The sequence below is a fragment of the Heterocephalus glaber genome, unplaced genomic scaffold, assembly GCF_053883595.1.
Source record: "Heterocephalus glaber isolate CG9 unplaced genomic scaffold, H.glaber_assembly_v1.0 deba00000768, whole genome shotgun sequence".
NCBI lineage: Eukaryota > Metazoa > Chordata > Mammalia > Rodentia > Bathyergidae > Heterocephalus > Heterocephalus glaber.
Window position 1 is genome coordinate 7923153 of NW_028258162.1, and position 20205 is coordinate 7943357.

The 20205-nt window shown below is 40.3% G+C and overlaps 1 protein-coding gene and 1 pseudogene across 2 annotated transcripts in view; both read right to left on the reverse strand.

Annotated features, from left to right (window-relative positions):
• Positions 1 to 20205, reverse strand: part of Dnajc1 (DnaJ heat shock protein family (Hsp40) member C1) — a 192625-nt gene that overhangs the window by 13883 nt on the left and 158537 nt on the right. The window lies entirely within an intron of this gene.
• Positions 229 to 9237, reverse strand: LOC110344871 (zinc finger FYVE domain-containing protein 1 pseudogene; annotated as a pseudogene). Its single transcript, XR_015449633.1, has one exon. The product of XR_015449633.1 is annotated as a zinc finger FYVE domain-containing protein 1 pseudogene (transcript).

Sequence of the window (20205 nt, forward strand, 5' to 3'; positions counted from 1 at the left end):
TCAGCCTGAACTTCAGTGGAATTGAAAGCACAAGCTTGCTGAGATTATCTACTACCCCACTGTAATTCTACTGTAGGTTTGCTGGGATCAACCAACATGGATCTCAGCTCTGTCTGCCCTCTTTGTCTACCAGTGAAAAGAGACATGCCCTGAAGTGGACTTTTTGTGTGTGTGTGGTACTGGGGATTGAACTCAGGACCTTGCACTTGCCAGATGGGTGCTGTGCCAATGAGTTAAATCCCCGGCCAGCGAAGTGGACATTTTTTTCTTTCTTGGCTTTTTTCTTTTTGATTGTTCTTTTTTTTATGAGTGTGAAAATTGTTTCTAGTTTGTTTTTGTTCTTGTTTTGTTCTGTTCTTGTTTCTCTTTTTTCTTTCCTTCCCTTTTGTTTTCTTCACCAGTTTCCCAAAGGTTGTGCATATTCCTTGTCCTTCAGTCTTGCTTCTAATCTTTTTCTCTTCTTCTATTTTTTTCCCCCTAATCCCTTTGTCATTTTCTAGGCTGTTCTTGGTGCTATTACTAATTGCAGTATTATTACTGATTTTATATTAGCCAAGGTGACATAGTTGTCCTAATCCATTGTTCTTCTTTGTATGGCAAAATTGAGACTGCTTGAGGGTCATAAAGAATACTATAGACCAATACCAAAAAGCCAGGGGCTAGTCTAAATGGGCAACCACTTTTCATCCCCATTAAATTGAAGAGGTAAGATCTTGCAACAGACTCAAAAGCCAGCTACACCTAGAAGACATCTCTGAAAAGTAGTTACTTCCTAAGGGTTCTCATTGCAATAAAACTACCTACCATAAGCAATTTACAAGCACCAACACAGAAACTGAACTAAAAAAAAAAAAGAAAATGAGAAGATATGGAAGAAAGATCCAACCCCAGACTTCCAGCTCACCAAAGGCAAACCCAGGGAACAATGAGGTGGAAAAATTCGAAAGCCACCCACCTGAACTCTCTGAAATGGTAACAGCAGAAGTAACAAAGCACATGAGGCTCTAGAAAAAAATCAAATTAGGAATAATTTCTGAGACAACTAAAGAGATGCTGACTATAGTGAAGAAAACTGTGAATCTAGAGTAGATACAGATTTTAAAAAATTAAAGGAGCTTAGGAAAATGATCAGAACCATGAAGGCTCAGCATAGGAAAGAAATGGAATCCATGAAACAGACTCAAACAGATATCAAGGAGATTAAAAATTCTATTGAAAGTATATGCAGGAGGGACGGGGATTTAGCTCAGTGGTTCCACTGCCTGCCCTGCAAGCGCAAGGACCCGAGTTCAATCCCTGGCACACACACACACACACACAAAAAGAAAGTATATGCAGGAGAATGAAACAATGTGAGGACAGAAAATATCTAGGAAACAGGTTTGTGGTTTGTGATCATGAAAAGTAAGATTTCTGAAAAATAGCAAGGGACCATGAAAAATCACTTCAATAGCTGCTAGATGATACAAAGAAGAATAACATGACATTGACTGGAGTCAATGATAAAGCAGGAGACAGTGCAAATGACATAAAAAGCCAGTTCCCAGAACTAATGGCAGAACACTTCCCAAACATGGAGAAAGAACCTGACATACAGATAAGTTAGGTATGTAGAACTCCACAATCAAAAAACCAACCAACCAACCAAATAAAAAACTACACCAAGGCATATAATAGTCAAGATTCTAGAAATTCACCACAAAAACAGAATATTAAAAGCTGTTAAAGAAACAGATCACCTATAAAGGCAAGCCTATAAAATCACCTATAAGATCACCTATAAAATCACAGCAGACTTCTCAATACAAGTCTTTAAGTCAAGGAGAGCTTGGAGTGAAGTATTTCAAGCACTAAAAGAAAACAACCTCCAACCTATATTGATGTACTCCACAAGTATCTTTCAAAATTGATGGAAAAATAAAATACTTCCATGACAAAGAACACCTGAAGAAATTCATGACCACCAAATCAGCACTCCAAAGCGTTCTGAAGGATATTCTAGAAAGAGATAACAAAGACTACAACTCCATGAACTCCAACAGAATGAACCCACCAGAAAAAGCAAGCAATAAAACAGAGGGGAAAGAGAATCAACAAGAGAAAAATAACATGACAAGGATAGGTCAACACATATCAGTTATAACCATCAATGTAAATGATTTCCATTCACCAACCATAAATACCAGACTGGCTGAATGGATCAAGAAGCAAGATCCAGCAATATGCTGCATAGGAAAAATACATTTAATTTAAAAAGAAATTCATAGACTCAAAGTCAAAGGATGGAAAACAATACTCAGTCTGATAAAATCTGGAAAAAAGCAAGAGTAGCTATTCTATTTGCAGACAAAGTTGATTTTAAGCCAAGATTGATCAAGAGAGACAAAAAAGGTCCCTCCATACTTGTTAAGGGAATAATCCAAGAGGAAGTGATATCATAAATATATATGCACCAAATACCATTGCACCCAGCTATATAAAACATCAAATAAGCTCTAACACAATTGTAATGGGTGTCCTCAATACTCCACTGTCACAAATAGACAGATCAAACAGATACAAAAAAAAACTAAACCAAACTTTGTGAACAAATGGACTTAGTAGATGTCTACAGAGTGTTCCACCCCACAACAGCAGAATACACATTTGTCTCAGCTGCACATGAGACCCTCTTCAAAATAGACCATATACTAGCTCACAGAACATGCTTAAGTAAATGCAAAGGAATTGAAATTACCCCACGCATATTATCAGACCATAATGCAATGAAACTGGAAATCAATGGCAAAAGAAACCACAAGAACTTCATAAACACATGGAAATTAACTAACACCCTCCCAAGCAACCAATGGGTCACAGATGAAATTAAAGAAGAAATCAGACAATTTCTACAATTAAACTGATGGGACACAATGAAAGCAGTCCTACAAGGGAAAGTTATAGTGGTAAAGTCCCAGAACAGAAAAACAGATTGAGCTCAAATAACCTAATGTTGAACCTCAAGCTTCCAGAAAAAGAAGAGCAAATTAAGCCCAAAGCTTGTACGAGGAAATTATAAATATGAGAGTAGAAATTAATGCAATGGAGACTAAGAAAACAATACAAGAATCGATGAATCGAGGAGTTGGTTCTTTGAAAGATTAAATAAAATTAAAACAAGTCCTTAGCCAACTTTATCAAATTCATGCAATTAGGAAAGAAAAGGGTGAAATCACAATGAATCCTGCAGAAAGCTAGGAGCTCATGAGTTCTGCTTTGAGAACCTGTATTTTAAGATGGAAAACATGAAGAAATGGACAGATTCCTAGACACATATGAATTACCAATGCTGAATCAAGATATAAAAATTCTAGTGCATGCATTTTTTTGGGAGGCGGGGGGGGGTACCAGGGATCGAACTCAGGTCCTTGTGCTTGGCGAGGCAAGCGCTGGAACCACTGAGCTAAATCCCCATCCCCAAGATGTAAAAATTCTAAATGAGCCAGCATCGGTAAATAAAATTGAAGATGTAATTAAAAACCTCCCAACAAAGAAAAGCCCAGGTCCTGATGGATTCACTACTGAATTCTACAAGAAATTCAGAGAAGATCTAATGCCACTACTCCTCAAATTCTTTAATGAAAGTGAAAGGGAAGGAACACTTCCAAACTCATTCCTGGAAGCAAGCATTACCCTGATATCAAAACCAGAGAAGGATCCAACCAAAAAAGAAAACTATAGGCCAATCTCCCTAATGAACATGGATGCAAAAATCCTCAATAAGATAATGGCAAACAGAACACAGCAAGTGATCAAGAAGATTATATACTATGACCAAGCAGGATTCATCCCAGGGATGCAGGAATGGTTCAACATATGCAAATCAATAAACGTAATATACAATATTAACAGAACCAAGGCCACAACCCACACAATCATTGCAATAGTTGCAGAAAAAGCATTTGACAAAGTCCAATACTTATTCATGATAAAAATTACAGAAAATTGGAATAGATGATCTTTATTTCAATCTGATAAAAGCCATGTATGACACACCAATACCCAATATCATACTAAATGGTAAAAAAATGAATGCTTTTACTCTAAAATCAGGAACAAGACATGGACCACTCTTATTCAATATAGTTCTGGAAACATTAGCCACAGCAATTAGAAAAAAGAAAGAAAAGCAATAAGGATAGGAAAGGAAGAAGTTAAACTATTATTTGCAGATGACATGATACCCTATTTAGAAGACGCCAAAAACTCCACCAAAAGACTTCTAGATTTAATAACTAAATTCAGCAGTGTAGCTGGATACAAAGTCAACACTTAAAAATAAATAACATTCCTGTACATAAATAACAAACTCACTGAGAGAGAAATGAGGGAAATAACACCTTTTACAATAAATAGCATAAAATAAATGAAATACTTAGGAATCAATCTAACAAAGGAAGGAAAAGACCTTTACATTGAAAACTATAGTACTGTAAAAAATGAGATCAAACAGGATGTAAGAAATTGGAAAGACATCCCTTGTTCTTCAGTAGAAAGAACCAATATAGTGAAAACAGTCATACTTCCAAAATTGTTACACAGATTTAATATAATTCTGATAAAAATACCAATACCATACCTCACAGAATTAGAGGAAACAATCCTAAAATTCATTTGGATCAGATGAGCCCTAGAATAGCAAAAGCAATTCTAGGCAACAAAGGGAAGTCAGAGGGCACCACAATTCCTGACTTGAAATTATATGACAGAGCTACTGTGATACAAACAGCATGGTACTGGCACAAAAATAGACCTGAGGACAAATGGAGCAGACTGGAAGATGCAAAAACAACTCCAGACATACTCAGCCACCTTATCTTTGACAACGGAGCCAAACACCCTTGCTGGAAGAAAGATAGCGTCTTTAATAAATGATGATGGAAAAACTGACTTTCCACATGATGAAAATTAAACCTAGACCCATATTATTCACCATGCACTAAACTAAAATAAAATTTGATCAATGTTATAAATATTAAAACAGAAACACCAAAGCACAAATGGCAAATAAATATATGAAAAAAATGTTCAACCTCACTGGTCATTGGAGAGATACAAATTAAAACAACACTGAGATTCTATCTCACTCCATAAAGAATGGCTATTATCAAGAAATCAATCAATAACAAATGCTGGCAAGATTGTAGGGAAAAAAGAACCCTTCTCCACTGTTGGGGGGAGTGTAAACTGGTGCAACCACTGTGGAAATCAATGTGGAGATTCCTCAAAAAACTTAAACTAGAGGTTCCATTTGACTCAGCTATTCTGCTTCTAAGAATTAAAAGTATCATACCACAGCAATACATGTACACTCATGTTTATAGCCACACAGTTTATATAGCTAAATCTTGGAAAGAGCCCAAATGTCCATTAACCAATGAATAAAGAAGATTTTTTTTTTAAAACAGTGGAGTACTACTCTGCCAGAAAGGATAAACTTAATGACATTTCTAGCTAAATGAGTACACCTTGAGACCATACTCTTGAGTGAAATAAATCGGGACATACATGTTTAAAGATCACATTGTTTCTCTGGTGTGAGAAACTGAAAGGGTAAATAAGGACCAAACTGTATAACAGATATTGGCAAATAGGAAGAAAATGTTCCAGTGGAAACAGGAACAAGGGAAGGGGGAGGGGGAAAGGAAGAAAGAGAAGAAAAAAAAAGAATAGAAGGAAAAAAATGGAAACAAAGCTTTTGTAAATAAGGACAGGAAGAGGAACTGAAGAGAGCAGGAAGGGATTGGAGAAGAAAGAAGAACCAAGATATATCATGTACAGGTACAAATTCCCTATGCTGAATGTGTACATTATATATATCTAAAATGTACCAATAAAATTAATTTTAAAAAGTCTGCCAGATAACATACAAAAATGTATGAAGATACAGAACTGCATTACACTTTATCCAAACAATAAAGCTTATAGCATGTCTCCTAAAACAAAACCTTTTCTCTCAGTCTGCTGGATCCATAAGTTATCACACAAACACACACACACACACACACACACACACACACACACACACCCGCATATCATCAAATAATGAACTCAGGTACACTCTTCATTTGAGGTCAACTGGCAAGGTTACATATCTATTTGGTTTTAGGGTCTTACAACCTGAGATACATATTATACTGTGACATCTTAAAGTTATGATACAGGCTTTCCTGTAGATTTCCCCCCTTTTATATGAAGGACTAATATATTAGATATGTTAACTGATTTTCTTAAACAAATAGACTCCTAATCTCAGAACCCTTTCCAGTAAACACATTCCAATGATATTCAGGGATGGACAGTACCTCAGAGAGAATCATTCATTCAGTAATGACATTCCAGGATTAGAACACTGATTGTATCTTTCTAAAGTCTCCTGATAAGTAGCCTAGAACAAACTTCCTATTTTTGTAGAGTCACTGAATTGATTTGAGAATTCTTGACTAGAGTCTTGGGACTGATGGGGAATTGATATAGATATACATGTTACAATTTGGCCTGTTTACCACACATAGTTGTGTCCTTCAGATCCTCAGGGTCAACAATGAAGTTGATGGGATGTCCCTATCATCTTGAAGCCATTCCTTTTTCCTTTCACTTAGAAGGCAACTTACAACTTATAATGTATTCATTAGATAGATGTAAAGCACAGTCATTTTTCCAATTCTTTTTTTTTTTGGTACTGGGGATCGAACTCGGGTCCTTGCGCTTGCGAGGCAGGAGACAGAACCACTGAGCTAAATCCCTGGCCCCTTTCCAATTCTATGTGGGTCAACAATTACTTAAATATTGAATATCTCCTGATGGTCTTATGCCTGCCCTTATAAAATGTTATTTTTCCAGATGGCTCATAATAAATTCTTAGCTACGCATTCTGCTTTGTATCATGGCAGTTACAGAAGGTATGATCCCTTTTTTTTTTTTTCAGCAGTAAGTTTCCTTTATCATGGCAAATTTGATAACACAGTTCTAGAGCAGGGCCTCAGTTGCTGGGCCATAGGAGGCAGGAAGGACCAACCCACTGCAGGGTGCATGCCACAGATACTCATGCTAGGCATGGCCACCCATGCAACTCCCCAAAGCTCTGCCCACCAGCTCAACCAAGAACTAAGTGGCTTTATTTCTTCTTTTTTTTGGCCCTGAAGTTAAACTCCACCCTGACAGGATTTAAGCACAACAGTCTCCTTCCAGTTATACAGATGTGGATGCCCAAACTCTTGATGAGAAACATTCATCTGACTTTTCTTGCAAGGACCAAAGAGAATTAAAACACTTCAAAAGAAGCGATAAAAAACCGTAGCATGACACTCAGAAGCAGATCATGGGCTGGAGGCAGGTGAGAGGGCATAGGTACTTCAGAGGCAGGGTGTATCCTTGTGGGAAGCCCTGATGGACAGACACCTAAGCAAGCAGGAAATCCTGGTAGGGAAGGCCCACTTCCTTCCACGCTCTCCGAGGGACAGCACAGCCACTGCATTTTCACTTCTCAGGACTGAAGGCCCAACCTCTGACCTGCCTCGGCACTCTAAGCTCGGTGGTCTCTGACTAAAACAAGCTGAAGCTAAGAGCTGGGATTCAACTCCCCAAGGCCCAGGTGGAATTCCCTTCAAGCTGCTTCAAGCAGGAACAGCAGGCAGGGCAGCTCTCAGCCCAGGCAGTGGAGGGGTTGGAGGGGAGAAGGCAGGGAAGGGAGGCCTCCAGGCTCAGAAAGCAGCAGCCAAAGGCAACCAGCAACACGAGGGCTCTGCACCTGGCTTCCTCTTATGGAGAAGTCCTGCTGCCACAAATCACCTTATCCCTGTGCTGGGGACAGACCAAGGTAAGTCTTTGCAGCCAGATCATTACACTCTGAGCTCCCTTCACATGTATACATGGAGGTAGACATATTCTTTATTATTTTTAACTGACATAAATGCAACACATTCAGGTTCATTCCCCTTCACAGGGCCTCGTGGTCTGTCAATGGCTGTCACCATTGTTCCAAGTGTTCTGCACAGCCTCGCTCAGCTTCCAAGCAATGTAGTTCCACCTTCGTCATCTTCCTATGCCTCAGTCATGTCTGACTGGGATTCCTGATGTCAGCAGTTGTCACCCTCATGGGCGCAGGTCCCCAGTCTTGCTCAGGCACTGGCCAGGTCTTGGATAAAGAGCTGTCGCAGGCCTGGCAGTGATGCTTAGTGTCACTGTCTCTAAAGGATGTCACATTTGTGGTAAGCTCAGGGTCTGGGAGCTGGGCCTCAGTAGGCCGAGCTGGTCTGTCTACTGGGAAGTCACAGCCTTGGTGTCCAAGGCTCAGCTCAGATACCTGCTGAGCCATGAAGTTCATCCCATCCAACAGGCTCTGGGCAGCACTGCTGTCCATCATCAGAAACCCACTGGCTCCAGGGCACACAGGCGCAATCTCTGTCTGCACCGCAGTATCCACAGGATCTTGATTCCCACACTAGCACTGTCAGCTCTGCAAGACCACATCACAGTTGGGACACTCGGTCACATACCTGCACCAGGACACTCAGACCCAGGGAGTCGGGGAAGCTGTTGTTTTGGGTACTGCATTGACTTCCTTGGCTCTCTCACGGCAGGCCTTGCAGGTGTAACTGGGCTGTCAGCCGGGAGCACTGGCTTCATGAAGCATTTCATGAGCACTCCTTCCTTCTCCTGACTCATACCATCCCGGAGGAGCCTCTCCAGCACGTCTGTGGGGTGATCAGGGCCCAGTGCTGAGTGTGCATGGTCTCATGGAAAACAGTAACTGCAGGGCCCAGAGTGGATAACGGGGCAGTGACATCACACTGGGCAGTGGTAGCCTCATGCTCCTTGGTGACAGCTTCAGGTAAGAGCTTCTGAGGCATTCCCAAGGAATCCGAAGAGGCCATTAGGTGGCCAATCTGCATGAGTTCGACAGATGATGGAGTCTACACTGGCCAGGACCATAAGTAGTGGCCCTTTTCTCTGGCCCTTCCCACAAGCCCTTCTGTGTCTATCACTGCTACTTTGTGGACTGGGTCATACACTGCCCATGTGCCCAAGAACCAAGACTCTTGGGCAGAGGAGGTTTTTGAAGATTTCACGGCCATAAAAGAAAAATTGGTTGAGGGTATGAAACTTTCTAGCACTGGTTTTCCCAAAATTGGAAACCACCTTCAGATGCTGATCAACTTTATAGTCCAATTTCCTAATGAAGTAATTTGTTACATTTTAGCAGTTTCAGTGCTTGCATGGTCTGCAGCATGGTGGAACCTTGTCTCTGAATGACTGGAGGTGTGTAACTAGCTATTTTCAGGACTTTTCCCCCTAGTCTACTCTTGGAAGAAGACATGTGATTCTACATAGGTCTCACGTAGATCAGGTCTACTTCAAAACCTGAGCAACTAATATCAAAGGTTTGGATAAACCACTGCACATACTGTATATTAACAGGCACAGGGACTGCAGAATTTTGGGAAAATATGCCTCACCGTGCTCTGATGCCAGGCAGAAAAAGCTTTATAACCCCTTTTCTTAATGCCTAAATTTAGCTTTAAAGTTCTCAAGAACAAGATCCCTGTGATCTAGTCTGGGAGAGTTAGGAGAGAGTGAATGAAAAAAAAAAAAAATCTAAAATAGATTTCATTCCCTCTACTGAAAACATTGATGAAAGCATCAGAAAATTAAATTAGTAGGGGGAAAATTAAGAGTCCATAGGGAAGTGCTAGAATCAGTTGATAGTTAGTTACACTGCCACATATTTCTGCTCAATATAAAGAATTTTCTAATTTTCTGAGCTATATAAAGTGCTATTCATGTTACTAGCATCCTCAGATAACATAGAAAAAAAGCTGACTACTGGTAATAACCCAAAGACAAACTCCAGCTGATTTGTTATTTTAAGTATTGCTTTAATAACAAAGTTATGTAACTGAGAGGTACATTTTTATTTACTGCATTTACTTCTCTTCAACTTTCCATTTGAATTTAGCACTCATTACAAATCAATTAGGACTGTGCTTAAAGGACAGAAATCATTGTTTATGGCTTTTAAATATTAAAAGAAATCTTGTGTTTAAATCAATATTGGCATATTTAAATCAATATTGGCTCCCAGCAAGAAAAGACCAATCCAAACAGGCTGTGTCCTGACAGTTTGGGAGCTTGGTCTCCTTTCATAGAAGCCTGTTCTGCACTGCTTTACCTGAGTTATTTATTGCCAATTGCACACTGTGTTAATCTGGTCAAGAATTCAATTTCCCCAATGTGCGTGTTGGATGTATCTGCCAGTGCTGTCACCCTACTGATGCGAAAGGGTTCAAAGAATCCAGAGGTGAGGTGGGCATCTCATTCTTCTCTCTGCTCTGTTTGCTCCTCCTCAGGCTCTGTGCATGGAGGAAGACAATGGAACTGAGCAAAAGCAAGATTTTTTTCTGGTCAAGGGCCTGCAAGGAGTTGTCACTCATTTGCTGGAACATTCATTCGAAGTAGCTTTTGACACAAGAAAATAGAAATGTAAAAAGTACAAGTAGGTGGTTTTATGAATTCTTCTGAAAAATGAATCCTTGTCAAAGAGACGGTTTGGCAAGTGTTTCAAAGCAGAGAGTGAATGGTCCTACTGCCAACCTGGGCCTACCTGTCACTGCCACCAAGCCTAAGAAGAAGGAACAAAAAACCATTCTGTAGATCAGAGAATCTGAAGCAGGTTGAAGAAGGTTAATCTGGAAGACAGAAAGTGAGGGAAAATGGAAGGTGGCAGTAGAGGAAAAAAAAAATCAGAAAGTACTGAAGTCAAAAAGGAAAAGGAAACTGTGACAAGCCAAGGGCACTGGATAACAGTAGCACTAGGTATAGACTTGAGCGTTATCTCCAGTCCCTTTTATCTTCTATCTGGAGATGGGTCTTGCTAAGGTTTCCTAGACTGGGCTAGAATTTGCGATCCTCCTGTGTCAGCCTCTTTGGGATAGCTGGGATTACAGGCATGCACCATCATGCCTCACTGGGACTGATTATTTTTTTTTGGTACTGGGGTTCGAACTCAGGACCTTGTGCTTGCAAGGCAGGCGTGGTGCCACTGAGCTAAATCCCTGGCCTGGGACTGATTTTTAAGTTGTTCTTTCAGGGTGTTCCTCTATTTCCCTTTCAAAATCACTAGCAGGGGCGATCACTGTGAAGCTGCACGCCTCATTTACCTGAGAGTCACACCTGCTCCATAATGCTTTCATATGAGTGGAATTCTTTTTGATGAATCCAATGTAATACAGTACAAAGAGGGCATATTAGGCTGTATGTACTGGAGGGATAGAATATAAGCCCTGGGAATCAGCAAAAATATTAGGAAGATTTTCAGACTTTCACAGGCTATGAAATCATTGGTGGCTTTGGTCTATTAGACCCAGATCTCTAAGAGGGAGGGAGGGTCCATCTGACATCTGGATTACAACAGCATGACAAAGATAGGGGAAAGGAGGAAATCCAGATTGTATATTAAGTAAGCTGCTTACTACGTAAATCCAGGTACATATTTAACATTTGCATGCTATAGATTTTCCACCTGTAAATGTCTCTTGAAAATTAATTTCAGATCTAATGATGAAGTTTTGATTTAAGGTGGGAATTTCCATTGATCTAATTATCTACCTAATATTGCTGTTTTTATTCTTTTCTTGATACTGATTAAAATCACAATGCTTTTATTTTATATTTATTCATTTAGTAGTTTTATACATTTCATTGTATTTACGTTTCACAATAAAGGAGGGGAAGGTGTAATAAAGGAATAGTAACAATTTTATGACAACCTGTAGGTTAAATGACATAATGTAGGTTAAATGGACATAATCCTAGACAATTTAATGTTCTAAATCTTAAGGAGAAAACATGGATAGTTCAACAACCACCAAATAAATGAAATCAGTGGTCAAATGACCTCCTGTGGAGACGATATTAATGATAGTTTTATATGTGAGTTCTACCAAACTTGCAGGAAACCAATTCTACCTTCTTTTAGACCACAACCCCTGACTTGGACGAAATGAATAAATTCACATAAATGATTAAATTTAATTAAGAAGAAATAGAATATCTAGATAGACCTATAATAAGTTAAAAATAAATAAATTAGTAATTTAAAATCGACCCATAAATAAAAGCCATGGCCCAAAGTACTTCCCTGGTGAATTCTACCCAACATTTAGAGATGATATAGTAGTAATCTTTCACATATTTTCAGAAAATAGTGGAGGAAGTTAACACTTCCCCCTTCTTCCCACGAGATTTGTATTATCCTGATACCAAAGCGAGGCAAAGATATTTCAAGAAACACAGACCATTAGGTCTCATGGACAAAGAAACACAAATCTGGACTAGAAATAAAATACTAAAACTGGAGTATTTTAAGTTTGAGCCCAGCCTGGACAACTTAGTCTCAAAATAAATAAAAAAGGGCAAATTGGGTAGCTCAGTGTAAAGGCCTCACATTCAATCACCAGTCCTGAAGGGGAAAAGGCATTTATGAAAATGCTACAGCTAACATCATGATAAAAACTGAATGCCCTCTCTTATCAACAGGAAAAGCCCAAGGGTGCCAGCATTCACTACTTCTGCAGAGCACTGTACTAAACGTATCCCAAAGCAACAGGGCAGTAAATAAACCAACTGGGATTGAAGCAGGAGGATCATAAGTTCCATGCCAGCCTGGGAACTTAGTGAGACCTTCTCTCAAATAAAATGAAATGGACTGGGGATGTAACTTAGCACTCCCTAAGTTTAATCCTCAGTACCTAAAAAAAAAACAACCCCAAACCACCCCCCAACAACAACACATAAACATATATGACCTAACAATTCCTCTTGCAGAACTCTATCTACATGGGAAACGAAAACATACATCCATACAAAGACTTAAAATGCTAATGATGTTCATGGCTGCATTACTCCTCAGAGCCCCAAGGTGGCAATAATTCAAATGGCCAAAGAGTAGTGACCAAATAAGCCAACTGTGGATGCTATCCAGAGTTGAGGGATACCAAGAAATGGATTGCTGGTGTCTGCTACAACAGAAGCGAACCCCAGAGAGCTTCTGATAAGTAAAAGAACCCAGATGCAAAAACACTACACAAATAACTATACAATTCAATTTATATGTAATTTCCAGGAAAAGCAAAGTCTTACTAACCAACTATAGAGATGAAGCCTGAAAGTACAGCCTTAAAAGCAAAGTTTTAGATACAAAAAAAGACTAGTGGTTACCTAGGGCTAGGAGAATGGGAGTAGGGCCCGACTGCAAACATGGTCAGGGACAGTGCGAGTGAGGAAGACATTCATGTGCAGCACTGCACAACTCTGAAGTACTGAAGGCCACTGAATTGTAAACTTCCAGCGGGTGAATTTTGTTATGTAAATTATACTTCAATAAAGCTTTTTTATTGTGGCAAGAACAAATAACATGAAACCTGTTTTAAAATTTTCAGTACAGTAACTATAAATAAGCGCAATGTTGTGGAGCAGATCTCTTGAATTTGTCCATCTTGTTTACCTGAAACATTTCCTCACTGAAAAGCTCTTCTCCTTCCTCCCGTCAGGCACTGGCCAACACCATTCTCCTTTTTGCTTCTACCAGTGGGACTTTCTTAGGTGGTGTCTCAAATGCAGTCCTGCAGTCTGCCTGTGACTGCTTTACTTTCCCGAGCAGATGTTCTCCAGGTCTGCATAAGTGGCCGCATGCGCAGGACTTCCTTTCTCTTTAGGGATGAAAGGCATTCCACTGAGGGGCTGGGCCCGTGCTCCTGTCTCATCCCTTTCGGCTGGGTCTTTCTCCTTCTCTGCTGGTGGATGCAGTGGTGAGCATGGGAGTGCAAAGCCTCTTCGCCCCATCTCATTCCTTTTGGATGTATGTCTAGAAGCAGAATTGCTGGATCATATGGTATTTAGAGGGAGCTCTATACTATTTTCTGTAAGACATTCTAACCAGCAGTGAAGAGTGTATTTTATAGTTTCAGGTTAGGTCCTTAATCCATGTTTTTGGTTAATTTTTGGGTATGGTGCGAGATATTTCCTTCTTTTGCATGTGGATATAAAGCCTTCGGGTAGTTTGTTGAAGAGACTCCTTTGCTCTTGTGTATTCTCAGCACCCTTTTCAAGACCAGCTGAGTATATTACCTGTGGTTTGTTCCTGGGGCGGTCTGCTCCCATCACGAAGTCAATATATCTGCTTTAATCACTGTGTCTTTGTAATGCATATTGAAATCAGGAAAGGGGACTGCCTCTAGCTTTCTTCTTTAAAGAGGCTGTGGGCCTAGGATTTAGCTCAGTGGTTCTGCGCCTGTCTCCCAAGCGTGAGGTCCCGAGTTCAGTCCCTGGTACCAAAAAACCCCCAAAACCAAAAAACTAAAATATTTGAGATCCTGTGTGGTTCCATGTAAATTTTAGAAATATTTTTTTCTATTTCTTTCCTCTTCATTTTCTTTTTAGTGGTACTGGGGATTGAACCTAGGGCCTTGGCCCTGAGCTACTTCCCAGCCCTTTATTTCATTTTACTTTTTTTGAGACAGGATCTTGCTAAGTCTCCCAGGTTGGGCTCTAACTTGGGATCTTCCTGCCTTGTCTTCCGGAGTGCTGGGATCACAGGCATCTGTCACTGCATCTAGCCTTTTAAAAATTTCTGCAAACCAATGATGTTTTAAAATAAAAAACACTAAAATTTAAAATGAATGATGTAGGCCTAGATATACTGACATGGAAAAATACCAAAGACAAACACTTTTTTTTTGTTTGTTTTTCCAGTCATGGGCTTGAACCCAGGGCCCTAGGCAAGTGCATGTTAGGCAAGTGCTCTACCACAGAGATACCCTGAGCCCTTTACCCCCTCCCAGCCCTAATACTGGGGATTGAACCCAGGGCCTTTGCACTAAGCTACATCCCCACCCCTTTTATTTATTTATTTATTTTTTGGTACCGGCGATTAAACTCAGGTCCTTGCACTTGTAAGGCAGGCAGCAGAACCACTGAGCTAAATCCCTGGCCCAACCCCTTTTTAATTTAATTTAATTTAATTTTTTGTTTGTTGAGACAGGGTCTTGCTTTGCAGTTCAGGCTGGTCTTGAGCTCACCGTGTAGCCCAGGCTGGCCTCAAACTTGAGGCAATCCTCCTGCCTCAGCCTCCTCAGTGTTGGGATTACAGGTGTGCGCCACCATGCCCGGCAGCCCTTTATTCCTTTAAAAAAGTTTTAGAAATCAAGGTAATGCATACAACATAGCTTTTAAAAATGCAGTACACAAGGGCTTTTGATGAAAAAAACAATGTACCTTACACCCACAGGCAAGGTTATAGTCACACAGCTGAGCTACAGGCGTCTCAGAGCCGGCCTTCCTGCCCCTCCAGTAACCTGGTGCAGAGCTCCACCGTCAGCACTCCCAGTGACACAGCCCTTCCCTGGCCTGCTTCCTCCTCCACACCTTGCTGCCAGCTTCTTCTCAGCAAAGCAGTCAGCGCGATCCCTGCACATCCCTGCTCTCCTCTCTGTTCGACTTGTACTGTCATCCCCTCCCCTTCGGCTCCTTCCAGGCCATGCTGCTCTCCTTTGCCCAACCTTCCACTCCTGAGCAGCTTGAAGCCTCATAGCTGCTGTCTCCATCCCCATCATGCATGCGTGCATGCTCGTTCTTGGCCAGCCTCGCCCTCACTTGGTATCTCTGCTCAAATGTCACCTTGCAGGGAAGACTTTCCCAGAACCTATTTTAAGTGGCAACTTTCACTTTCTACCTGCATAGGTTGCTGTATTTTTCTTCATATTTATCACTTGTAACCATGCACTGTGCCTCAGTCCACACATTCCCGCTCTTCCCACTGCATTTCTCCACAGCTCCTCAGGGCAATTGTCTTTTGCAGCTTAGTTGCAGGCAATTAGTCTTCCAGCTCAGTGGAAGGGACAAATGAGCAAGTGCTCCTCTGAACACACATTAGTTCCATTATGTTCCTCTGAAAAGAATTAGTGACGTAGCCACGCCAGAGGTTGGGAGGCTGGGGAACACAGTGTTGCTAGGTGAGTAGGAGCCTGACTACAAATCTATCACTAAAGCGGAAAGAGGGATGTATTTGGGGGAAAAACATGTCAGAATCTTCCACAATTTGTAGATGTTAGAAACTGAAAACCCAACTGTAAAATATACATCTACAACATGGAAAGCCACTATGGAAGCTATTACATAATTGTGACCTGGTAAGTACTGTGCTGTGATCACACTTCTTGTGCTATTGAAAGGAGAATGTTCCTGAAATCAAATGTTTTTGCTCTACCACTCCACATTTTCGTCTACTGATATTCGGATGATGTGCGTTTTTTCCTATGGGTTTCCCAGCCACGCTGTATTCTGTAGGACCTCCCTCCACTCAAGAGTCCCTGTCATGCATCTGTAGTTCCCTCTGAGACTGTCTGTTGTTCTCTTGCCTATGGAACCCCTAGAGAGCTGTACTTTCTGTTCCGTGGGCTGGATCCCCATTTCTTGGATCCTGTGTTGTCCTGTTCTTTGATTCTTCCCTCTTTCTGCTGGAGTACAACCTCTGAACAGTTTCTAAGAAAGGGGAGACTGATCACCCCAGGTTTTTGCAGCACCCGTCTGTCCTAGATTTAGGATGCTTCCCCCCCACTGCAACTGTGCAGGAATGCCCCCTTCTCTTTCAGAACTGAGCGTGGCTGAGTGACCTGATGTCGCTTCCATTTGCCTTAGGTGGAGTTGCTGTTTCCACAGTTTTTTATTTTTTTGGTACCGGGGATGGAACCCTAGTCCTTCTGCTTGTGAGGCAGGCGGCGGAACCACTGAGCTAAATCTCCAGCCCTCCACACAAGTTTTAATCACCTAAGTATTCCTGGTGTTCATAGGTTTCCCACGATCTTTTCCATGTATATCACTTGAATTTGGAGTCCTTAAAATTGGTCTCAGGTGTCTCTACATTCTGAAAAACATTATTTATTGAACGACAATTTTGCCTCTTAAGTTTTCTCTGTTTCACTGCATCTCCTAATTGGACTTGGGGCCTCTTGACTGTATTTATCTTTTTATTCTGCCCTCAAGATTTTCATAATGATAACTTTCAGCCATTCTACTTCGTTTATTTTTTTTGATTCTGATTTTTCATAGCACCCTGCTCTTTGTTTTACGAATTCGATATTTTCTTGATTTTGCGGGGCTGGGGAGTTGGCTCAGTGGTTCTGCCACCTGCCTCCCAAGCGCAAGGTCCCGAGTTCGATCCTTGGTACCAAAAAATTTTTTAAAACCCAAAAAACAAAAAACCAAGATCCTTGATTTTGTAGATGGCAGAAGGCTGGTATAGTGAACTAATTTTAGCAGGCTAAAATGAACACATTTTAGAAGGCTGCGATAACCCTAACCTAAAATATCCAACTAGTAGAACATCAGAAATTCTATAACCTCACTTCTGTATATAAAAGCAACAATCTTAAATAAATTAGTAAGTTAAATCCATCTGTTCGTTAAGAGTAATTTTATATGACAAAGTTTACTGTATAAAATTTATCTTGGAAATGCAAAGGGCTTTGATAATATATTCTTCTTCATTAGGTCATATAAGAAAATTATATGATTTTAAAGAAATGCTAAGAAATTGTTAAAATTTCAGTTGTATTCCTGAAAATAACTGTCATAAATTAGAATTGAAAAAAATTAAAATGAAGAAAACTTTCCCAGCACAATATATGCTTATCTCATATTAGTGATTAATATTAAAACAAAGAGCTAAACAATAGGTTTCTTTATTAAAGTGGAGGACAGAAACATCTGCATTAATCACTACATTATATACACGTAGAAGAACTCCAACCATGTCAATGGAAAGATTAAGTAATTAATTATGTGGTCTTATCTGATGGACACAAAAGGTCCCACTACCTCAAAATACTGCTCTGCTTTCTCTCTCCTTCAAACTGACAATCAGGTTGCTTATAAAGCCTATACCAGTCACTCATATCCTGAGACAGGAACCTGCAAACTTCCATTGAAAATTGTGTATCCCATTAGCTAATGCCTCATCTAGCATGCAAGGAGAACAGGGAAAAGCACTCATTCCTTTCTAAAATCCAAATGACTCTGAAGGTTGTGAGGTTTGAGGGTAAGGGGTACGAGGTCAGGCAAAGGCCAAGAGAGCTGCTTGTTAGACCAGGAAGCTAGTAAAGCACCAAGGCAGAAACCAAAAAGACAGCTCTTGTCATGTTCACAATTTTGAGGGGGGCTATTCAGACTTTTAAAGTAACTGTAACACATTTGCCAAAATAATTACTGTATGTTTAGCTCACTAATAAACTATGAAGCTTATTTTCAATTCAACAACCCATTTATGTGTTTCTGAAACCACCATAACAAGGACAAGTGAATTTTCCCAATAGGTGTTGTCCTCTGTCTCCACACTAGCTGAAGTGACGTAAAATAAAACTGGAAATTGTATTCTATTTTCTCTTCACTGGCATAACAGGCTGCCCATCTAACTACACACCTCTCATCTCACACAAGGGCGCTAAGCTAATTATAAAAGTCGGTTTAAATCCAGCCGCTTGTCTTTTGTTTTGCTGCCTACCTGGGCCTTTTCTAAGCAAGCAGAGAATCTCCAATCAGTCTGTTATCACAATCAGAATGCAAGAGATTAGTGATAATGGAGAAAAGCAGAATCAGTTTATATCCTTTTGTGCAAGAGAATAATATTACTTCTCAAGCAAGAAATCTGAGGCTCCCTGACTTTAATTTAGAAAACCTGCAGTTAATAATCACATTAAAGTTGGTTTTACATGCCAGACAGTTTTTGTTTCCTCTGTTGTTTTTATAATTTGAGTGTCCTTTGTGGTTACTACAGTTATTTGCTGGAAGGCATATATTGACATTTAAAATATTTAATCTACAATAAAGTATGCCTTATAGTTTAGGTGTATCTAAGTTAACACACACTTTGTGTCAATATTTCTTAAAGTTAAAAACATTCCTTGTATTTATCCAGAGTAGAATTTAGCAATCTAGCTACTAATTTTAACAATTAACATACTTAATTCTTTTCTTAATTGAGGAATAAAACAGGGTTTCCCTATAATCTGTCAAACCAAATAAAGAACCACGCAGATCCCACCACTGCCACACTTCCACCTCACCCCTCCAAAGGTCAATTGTTTCTGGGCAGAAAAAGAAGTGAGCCTGAAGCTACAAATTTAGCAAGGAAACCGGGTCAAATAACAGCTGTGCTGCGTGGGGCAAGCTGGTCAGTGGTCAGGTCAGGATGCAGAGGGAAAGAGAAGACGTGACAGCCAGTTGAACCCGGCTTCTTTTTCATACTCAAATACTTAATGAAAACAAATCTAATTAACACCATAAGCCAAAAAGAAGCTAAGCGATCTGTTAAAGTGTGACTGACTTTCACTTTACACTCTTCTGAGGCACTGCACTAGCCAAGCCCATTTCAGCGGCTTCAGTGACTGCTAAGCCATTCCGAGCGCTCCTCAACTGCGGTGCCTGAGTCTGCGGGACACCTGTTCTCGCTCAGAGACGGCAGGCACACGAGGGTGTGCTGTGCACAGCTGCTGACCTGAAATGAAGAGTGCAGCCACAGGAAGGACGCACAGCGAAAACGCAGTCCAGGGTGCCTCACTCAGAAGAGTGACAAGGGCAGTCTTTGGTGCTACAAAAGTTTAGGTCTACTATTTCCAGGGTACTTTTGATTTTATGAAAAGAGAACTAATATTTGGTGGGCACACAGCGCACACACACACACACACACACACTCAAAAAGCCATGCTTGCCACTTCTGTGACAGAAAAAATTTCTATAGCAGACATACAATCAGTCCCCCTGGGGGAGGTGTGGGGGAAGAAAACACTCAGCATGAACCCACAGAAGTTTAAAAGACGCCTCTGCACCATGACCACGCTTGTAAATGGAGTATAGATAGTCTAGGTCTATGAGGCTGTTGGTTATAGCGTACACATTCTGAGCATTTTTAAAAACTTTCATCTCTCTCAAAAAACCAGAGGAAAATTAAATCAGATTTTAATGACAAATTAAACTATGACTCCATTCAATTTCCTATCTGCCATTAGCATTAACTAACCAAAGAACCTCAAAGAAATACGTAAAAACTTAAAAGGAGTAATAAGTTAGTGCGCTATTCTTTTTCAGAAAGCAATTGAACTAAAGGTTCCGTGC